Below are 9,643 nucleotides of genomic sequence, written 5' to 3' on the forward strand. Positions count from 1 at the left end.
GATAGGGCTTTCTACTGGAAACAGTGACAATCTCAGAAACTCGTGGGCAGTCCTATAGGGTCACTATGAGTTGGACCTTGATTCCAGTGGGATCTTTTTCTGATTTTGCAAGAGAGCTGGAAGTTGGCCGTCCAAGCATAGTGTCAAGTGCATGCGGCTGCTTGTGTCCCAGCTCTTTCCAGCAGCCTTTTCTTTGAGTGCAATTCTCCTGCTGCTACGCTTATGTCTCAAAAAGCCCAACTCACTGCCATCAAGCCAATACTGACTCATAGTGACGCTATAGGACAGGGTAGAACTGCTCCTGTGGGTTTCTTAGACTGGAACGCTTTACCGGAGGAGAAATCCTCATCTTCTTCTCTGGATGTGGCTGGTTTTGAACTGCTGACCTTGTGGTTAGCACCCCAACTCATGACCACTACCTCACCAGGGCTGGAGTGAAATTTCTTCCTATGGCTCTTCCACCCAGGTCCCTTTAACTGCCACCAAATGATTGGGTGGAACTTTGCGAGTGGGACGTGCATAGCACCAATAGAAGGCATCGATCAGTTTTCAAGACCACACCCCGGGCGATAAGGATGAGCCATCTTTGAAGCAGCCCAGAAGAGAGGACCTCAAGGACCTTGGAAGGGCACACTCAAGGTCACAGTCTGACGTGGTGGAGGCACAGAGACTCAGAGGAGCAGGGCCCAGACTATGGGGCACCTTCCTTATCTGGCCTGCCACGATGGGCCTGTGGGACAGGCAGGCTGGATTCTCTGGCATGGAAGCAAAGGCCAAGAGACTGGGTGGTTGAGAGGCTGAGAACCAGAGAAAGGCGTGGCTACCACATGACTGAGGCTGAGAACCAGACAGAGACCTGGCAGCTGTCTGAGGCGATCAATGCCTCCTGATCTTGACCTGTGGTAACCTATTCACTTCTCTCCAAACCCACTTAACCATGAGTATTGTCTGTGAGTTCTGTGTGGCCATTGCAATGAGTTATGGAACCCAGCATAGAGATAGAGTGGTGTGGGAGGAACAGCCGGTGTTAGAATAAAGAAGAATGGAGTGGGGAGGCACATCTGACCCCTGACAAAGGAGGTCAGCTATGGCCCTTTATTGCAACGTGTAGTCTCATATCAGCAACCCAAGAAAGAAGAACAGGGACAAAGGATCAAATCTTTCTCCTTCACACTTACCCAGAAGTCCCTTCCAGGGTTTTCTGCATACAAGGCACTGGCCAGAGCCATGTCATCTGGCCTCTCTGGTCTATGAGGAAGTCTAGGAAGCTGTGTTTTCTGAGCTGGACAGAAAACTCCATGGGAAAAACCTTACAAAGAAGACGAGCACTAACACACAATTTTATTGGTTGGCCAGTTGGCCCCTCCTGTGGGCATGTCCTTGTTTGTGGCCAATCTGCGTCACCCTCACTTTTTCTTCTTCTTGCTGGTGCTGGACTTGCTGGCCGGGGGCCCCTGTGTCCTCTTTCGGGGGGCTTGGTGTCAGCTGCAAGGACGAGGTGTCCACCGGTTCCTTGATCACAGTGATGTCGATCTCCACGTACTGCCTGCGAGCCTCCTCCTCTGGCAGGACCGCCAGCCTGACCTCCGGCTCCTTGTCCTCCAGCTGCCTCTGCTGTTCTATCGTGGCGTGGCGCAGCCGGTTCTCCTTGACCTTCTCCTTCAGCGTCTCTTCATGCTTGTACGCCTGGAAGAGCGTGTTCACAAAGAAGATGTACAGGTGGCTGAGTTTCTCCTTCTGTTCGTCCTTGGACTTGTCCAGTTTCTCTTGCCCGTCCTTGAAGGGCATGTTCTCGTCACACAGCGGTGGCGGCGGTCCCATGTCGTATTTACTGTTGAGCTTGTAGACTGCCTCCGAGTTAGTTGGAGGCGTTGAGCTGTTAGGCAAAGGATCGTATCTCCCCAAAGCTGGTCTAAGGACTCAGGCCAACGTCCTAGGATTGGGTCCCTCACCCCACAACCCCCTCTCTTTCTGCTCTCCTTCCTGGTGGCTCATCTGCGTCATGTCAGCCTTTCTTTGTGACCTGGGAAGGCTGCTTCCACTCTGAATCCTACGCCCGCTCCTACCCAAGCCCTCCACGAGAAGTCTAGATTCTGTGTTACAGTCATAAGATGCATTTCCTGTCTGGCTCAGGAGGACTGTGGTGGCCGTGTGGATTGGGTTGACTTAGCCCAGGCTCACACTGTCTCAGAGTAGAGGGGCGTCCCACCTACAGCACACAGACTAGCAGTGTGACAAGAGCATCGTTCTAGAGGGAAAGGAATGCTGACAGCTCTAAATCAAACAGAATTTTAAGCATCACTATGTTCATGGATTTGTAAATCCCTGGAGGCATAGCAGAATTTCTCTAAATATTTCATCAATCTCATGTTTCACATCAGTGGTTCTCAAAATGTGGTACTCAAAACGGTTTCTCGGGGGTCCTTTCGGGGTCCACAAGGCCAAAATCAGTCTTATAATAATACCAAGATGTTCATGAGTGCCCGGTGGCATTTTCCCAGAGGCTACACATTGTGGCTACATGATTTGTGAGCATGTCATTGCTCTCAGGACTAATGGCATATGTGACATGTATTCTTGTACTGCAGAGTGTCTCAGTTTGCATTTCTAATGCAATGGCTATTGAGAGCTCATGTTGCTGCCCCTCAGTTCTACTCAGGGTGCTTGCATGTGTGCAGAGCAGAGCTGTTCGTGGGGTCTTCCTGGCTGGGAACTTTGGGAAACAGGTCACCAGTCTTCTCTTCTGAGGTGCGACTGAAGGGGCTCAAACTGCCCAACTTTTGGCTAATAGTCTAGTGTTTAACTCTTTGCACTGCCTGGAGACGCCTTTACTAAGCATCACTCACCTAAATGAAAGTTTTGGGTTCCCAGTAACCTACAATAGGGTCTCGAGACTTAAAGTTTGAGAACCACTATTTCAGTTATTAGTTTGACTTGGAAAAAAATCTTAAATAAGGAACAGGAGAAACACTCAAAAATACAGCATATAAAATGTCAGCACATTCAAAGCCATCATCAGTTCAGCTGTATATAATCAACTCTAAGTAACTCAACCAGAATAAAAAGGCCTTTTACCCCCACATCAACATCGTCTGGGGTCAACGATCCAGGGCAGAGATGGTGGCTCCAGGATTCCAGGAGGGCTCGGTTCATTCTAGTCTGTTGCTCTGCTATCTCTTAAGATAGCTTGGTGCTATCTTAAGCCCCATGTTCCAAAACGGCTACAGGCATTCTCGTCAGCAGAACACTGCCGGGGCATTGCTGGCCACACATCTGCTTATATTCTTTCCTTTAGCACACCAACTACGAAAGAGACGAAGAAGTGCAATGAAAACCAACTGGTTGTCTGTCGTGTGGCCGGTTAAAGGTCTCCGGGAAAGAAAGGTACAGATACAGAGCACGGCGGGGCCAGCCACAGGCGGGCCCTCTGTGTGCTAGCCCGGGGCGCTTCCTTTGTGCAGCCCTGGGAATCAAGCTTCCCCTTTAGCTCCGGCTTCATTGTACAGTGTCCGCTGTGTCAAGGGAAGCTAGTTCAGAAGGGTCTCACTTGCAACGATGTAGCTCTACACTGGGACTTTCTCAAAAGCACGCCACTGCTTAGAAGCCAGTAAACTGGTTACTGAGAGCGGTTCCAGGCTGCAGCTGTCATTCCCACTCGCATTCCAAATTTTTGTGATCAGCATTCGTTTCTCTCGTTGATTACTTTATAACACATAAAATGACATTTTTCCAAAAAATCTCAAAATCAACGTCAATAAAACGCTCCTTTGTCTATTTTTATAAATGTGTCATTCCCTGTGGAATTGGGGCACTATGATTTTGGGGTGTGAAAGCGATGATCTACTGAAGAGTGGAGGCCAGTGGAGGCTTTGTCTAGCTGTTGCTCTGTGTTTTCAATTTTGCTTTTATTTGTATGTCCTTAGGCAACACCTGAAAGAGCCCTGGTGGCAGGGCGGGCTGAGCCACTAACCTGCCAGTGGCTCCCAGGGAGAATGATGAGGCTTTCGTTATAAAGAGTTATAGCCCTGGAAACTGACCGGGGCAGTTCTACTCAGTCCTATAAAGGGTTGTTAAGAGTCAGAATCACCTTGAAGCTCGTGAACTTGGTCTTGGGTTTTGAAGTAGCACATGCACCGCTGGTTCACCACTGGCTTCACCTGGCAGGTGCTAACTTGAGCTGACCGGCCCAATCTTGTCATCTGCTGATCCTTGAAGAAACCAAACATTTCAGATTCTACAGACAGGGAGCACTTAAAGCAAGTGCTCTGAGAGGCAGTAATCACAAGTCGCAATATGAACCAAGCAAGGCTGGGAGATCATGTTCTGCTGGGGAAGCAAAATCAGCAGGCGGAGGAAGAAGCTGGATGGTGAGGAGGAGGTCACACTCCGGGTCCCTTGCTTTTTAAGCTCGGTGAACTGAATTGAATGAACAAGAGGTAGTGCCGTTGCTGCCTTTAACCATATGCTAGGGACTGTGCTAAGCATGTCCTGTGAATTATATCCCCAGCGATCTCAGTTTCTGTGTGAAGATGTGCCGCCGTCATCATCAATCTGCAGAGGAGAAGACAGACTATAGAGAGGCTAGACCAGTTGCTCTTTGCACTGATCCGACCCATAATGGTGAGCTAAAAAGTGAACTAGAACACTTGCCGGTTCCCACTGCTCAGAGGAAATTAAGACGCTTGACATAGGCTTATTCTCGTAATTGGAGTGAGATAAGAAAGGAAGGGAGCTGGGACATTTTGTCCCACCGCACCCACTAGCCCTTCTTCCAGTTACAGCAACTTGGTTTTCCTCTGGTGGACCCCTCACCCCACTACCGGAATCTAGAGGTAGGTGGAGTAACTTTCCTCCCTACTGCCTCAAGGATAAGAATGTGATGTGGGCTAGTCCATCACAGCGCTCTGTCTCCTGGCCACAGGTAGACCTGTCAGCTCTTCTGAAACACAGATGGTCTGGGGAGGCAGGGTCAGGAAGTTGAGTCAGAAGAAACCTGTTACATGTTTTTTCCCCGAGGTGTCCCACAAGGCCAGTTCCTGTTTTGAAAAGTAGTTAATGCATTCTCAGAAATGGCAGATGACAGCCAGACTGTAGACTCTGCAATGGCAGGGACTGGCTGCATCCCAGGGCCAAGCGCAGCACGGCGTCGACATTCAATAAATAATTGTTGTATGACTGAATCCGTTCTTAAATCTGTATCAATCTTTACCGAGTCCCAACTAGAGACCATTGGAAGGGTCCCCGAGATCTTTTGGTCTGGTTTCTCCTATGGAAAGTTCTCTGTCCATGGCTTTCTCTTCTGCACAGGGGGAGAAGTCAGACTCAGTGATGAGGCCTGAGCGAGAATTAGATTCTAGCTTTCCTGCCTCCATGTCCTGGGCTCATTTTATAGAATGTTTCAGAGTTCCTGAAGGTGAGATGCTTACCGCTTTCTTTCCTGGAGATGAAAGAATTGCCTTAACACGAAGTAGTGCTTGTCTGAACACGAATTACTATGTAAAGTGGAATTACTGCTGCAGTCACGTGCTGCTGCTGTTAGATCCTAGAGTCAGTCTGTGTGTGCTGATGCTCCACAGGAGAAGCCACGCCCCGTCCTGCACACCCTCCTAATGCAGCCCATCGTTGCAGCCATACGTAGTTCGTTTTGTTGAGGGCTTTGCTCGTTTCCCCCAACCCTCTAGTTTATCAAGCATAATGGCCTTCTCCAGAGCCTAGTCCCATCTGATAAGACATTCAAGGTGTACGAAACGATGTCTTAACATCCTGGTTTCTAAGGAGTCACACAATGAGCAAATGGTTTCTTTTTCAGTGATTTTCCCAGCCCTCTGATCACGCAAAGGAGAACATCTAAATTTGGAACCAGCTCATGCCTAACACCGTCTAGCACTTGTAAGTGTCCTCATGGGGGACTCAGGGCCTTCACAAAGACTAGAATTTATTTGATAATATTTACTTTAGTTCGATATTATTTTAATGTTTTATAGAATTTTTCAAGCACATCCTAAAGCAAAAACAAACAAATAAAATAAACTGGCTTACCATTTGCCCATGACCCAGCTTTTATTACTATTGTATTTTGTCAATCTTGTCATATAGACCCACCACCTCATTCATTTTTTTCCCAGGAGGATATCACAGAAAATCTTATACACCATAGCTTTATACCCATAAATATTTCAGTATTTTAAAACAGCCATAATCCCATGTTCTTACATAACAGATTCATATTAATTCTCTAATATAACACAGTACTCAATTTGTGTTCAAATTTTGAAGGTTATCTCAAAAGTATGTATATTAGGCTGGTTTGAATTGGGTCTGAAGAACCCCCCTTCCTACATTTTGCACTGAATTTACCCTCGCTGTCTTTGTCAGGGCCACTGAGGGGGTTCTAACTCATGGCAACCCCAAGTATAATGGAAAGAAGCATTGTCTGCTCTGTGGAATCCTTATGCTCCACTCTACCACTGCAGAGCCTGGGTGTGTGCACTGGGTTAAGCAATGAACTGCTAACCAGAGAGTTGGCAGTTCCAATCCACCAGCTGCTCAGGAAGAAGAAAATGAGGCTGTCTGTTTCTGTAAAGAGTTACGGTCTTGGGAACCCTAGAGAGCAGTTCCATTCTGTCCCATTTGTTCACCGTGAGTCAGACTTGACTTGACGGCAGTAAGTAGGTGATTCTGATCTCTGAACTGTGACTGTGTAGAATTTGATGCCAAAAGTGGTTCTAGAGAAACAGAAGCTTAAAACAGAGCCTTTTTCTGAATAGGTTCTGAGGGTCTGGAGCTGGTTCTCTGGTCTGACTAAATTTAAAGATACTTGAGTTAGTTTATTGTGCCAACCTGGCTGATAAACACATGTGGGGTTAATTGAAGGGCGGAGAGATAAATGGCTCCGTGAGCCTTGCCTTTCAAGTTCTTGAGTCTCTTGCTTTCTGATGGTCGGACCAGGGTGCAGCTGCCTTAGCCATTTCCCTGCTTCAGCTGGCGAGGCTCCCTTCCTGCAAGACATCCCTGAGGAGAAGCCACGTGGACCTACCCCGATGCAGCCCTGGGTGCTGGAGCAGCCATTTGGAGACCCCTGCCAGTGCTGAGAGGCTTACACATTCACTGACTCGGCTTTCCTCCTGCATTTGGCATCATTGCGTGTGTTTTGTGAGATGGAGGAGGACTTTGTGGATTGGTGTCAGACATAGGGGTTAATGTTGGACTTGTGGGCTTGGGCAACACTGGGTTGGGATGTTTTCTTGATGTGCATCTAACCTTTATATAAAACTCTCTTTTACACATGAGTTTCTGTGGTTTGGTTTCTCTAAAGTACCCAGACTAACAAAACACCAATATACATCCCCACCCCTCACCCAGGGACAAAGGAAACACCCACAGCTATTGGCAAAACAGTTCCTCAAATTACTAGTCCTGGAATCAAGTGCCTAAGGAAGACACCTCACTGTCATCAGGCTGATTCCGCATCAGAGACACCCGATATCAAGTTCCAAAGGCTGTATCAATCTTTATGGGATCGGACACCTTCATCTTGCTCCCTCCATGCGGCTGGTGGGCTTGAACTGCCAAACTTTTGGCTAGTAGTCCAATAATTACCTCACAGTAAGACTGCCATAATGCATTTGAGTAAAAATAAGATATATAATAAAGTTGGTTGCTTGCTTCTGAGAGTGCATGGAAAGTAAGGAAGGGAAACCATGAGCTCAGGGCTTGAAATCCCCAACGTAAGGTGCGCACGGAGCATCTGAAAGCGTCTGTGGCTGCCCTAACAGAGACCTACGTCTCCTATGGCAGCAGGGCTGAGACGTCAGGACTCGAGTCCCAGCAGACCCCAAAGGGTATGATGCAAGATGTGACGTGTGTGGGGAAATAGTGTGACAAGGTGTGAGACACTCCAACAGAATTGCGTGATATTGCCAACTGATATTACCAGGAACCTGGAGAAGTGTGGGCATGCTGGATCTTAATGCTGTGGGATTGGGATGGAAGGAGTATGAAGGTGGGCCAGGCTGTTTATTTATATGTGCTCCTTAGGCAGATATTCCAGATTTAGTGGGCTAGATCCACGGGTGCATGTGGCTCAACGGTTTGCATGACTGAAACATGGACACAGAGGAGGTTGTTCTTAGGCGCTGTTGACTTGATTCCTACTCGGAGTGACCTACGTCCAATAGAAAGAAGCACTGCCCAGTCCTGCGCCACCCTTACAATCAGTGTTATGCTTGAGCCCATTATTGTAACCACTATGTCGATCCATTTTGTCCCGGGCTTTCCTCTTTTCTGGACCCTTTAGTTTACCAGGCATGATGTCTTTTTCCAGGGATTGGCCTCTCCTGCTAAGATGTCCAAAATAGGTGAGATGATGCCATCTACCCTCACTTGTTTTGTTTTTTTAAAGAGAAAAATGCATGCCTTTATTTAAAAAGAATAACATGTAACTACTCTACCGAGCATGATGTTCTTTTCCAGAGAGTGGTCTCTCTTGATGGCATGTCCAAAGTACGTGAGATGAAGTCTCACCACACCCTCACTTCTAAGGAGCATTCTGGTTGTACTTCCTCCAAGACGGATTTCTTTGATCTTCTGGCAGTCCCTGGGACTCCCAGTATTCTCTGTCAACACAATTCCCATGAGCCGGTCTTCTTTATTCATTGTCCAGCTTTCACATGCCCAAGAGGCGATGAAAAATCCCAAGGCTTCGTTCGGTCAGGCACACCTTAGTCCTCAAAGCGACATCTTGGCTTTTCGATGCTTCAAAGAGATATTTGGCAGCAGGTTTCCCCTATACCATTGCTGGTCGATTTCTTGACTGCTGCTTCCATGGGTGTTGATTGTGGATCCAAGTGATATTAATCCTGGGCAACTTCACAATTTTCTTTTTATCATCTTGGTCCAGTTGCGAGGATCTCTGTTTTCTTAACATTTGCAATCCAGACTGAACTATGGAATTGTATGATATGTGGATTACGTGCCAAGAAAGCTGTTCAAAACTAGCAATAAATTCAGAACATCTCTATTTCTAACTTTACATTGTAACTGCCTTACAGATAGGTGTTGAAAAGCATACAAAAACCTCATAACAGTGGGAAAAAAAGCATTATAGAAGCATATAAAATAGTGACTGATACATATATGATTTAAGAACATTCCAGGATAGATGTGATGAGAGAACACACAGAATACATACCTGCCAGAAGAAGCCAGCTCCTAGCACAATCACTACGGGTTTGGTAGGCGCAATTGTACAGCGATAATAAGTAAATATTATAGTAAAGTTATAGAGAGCATGAGAGATAAAAGAGATATATAGAAACAAATGGAGTCAGACACATTTTATGGTAGCATGATCACCTCAGCCCCGCTTGGTAATCCACGCTTGGTAATCCACGTGGAGGGAGTGAGAGAGAACTTTAATGCTCCCCAAGCTTTTATACTCTCTGGGGACATTGGGGACGTGCAAGCCCCCACATTACAGGTGAAGACATACGTCACAGGAAAGGGTTGTGCTACAGGTATTACAGTGGATGGGAGGGGGTGATCTAGGGACATATGCACTACAGAAGGAGGAGGGATTGGGGGTGTACATGTGGCAAGATGGGCAGATCCTAGATTTCTGGTAGCAGCTTAACTTGATTTTGGG

The sequence above is a fragment of the Echinops telfairi genome, unplaced genomic scaffold (genome assembly GCF_000313985.2).
Source record: "Echinops telfairi isolate 266 unplaced genomic scaffold, ASM31398v2 ScPeMD7_7469;HRSCAF=8507_0, whole genome shotgun sequence".
Lineage (NCBI taxonomy): Eukaryota > Metazoa > Chordata > Mammalia > Afrosoricida > Tenrecidae > Echinops > Echinops telfairi.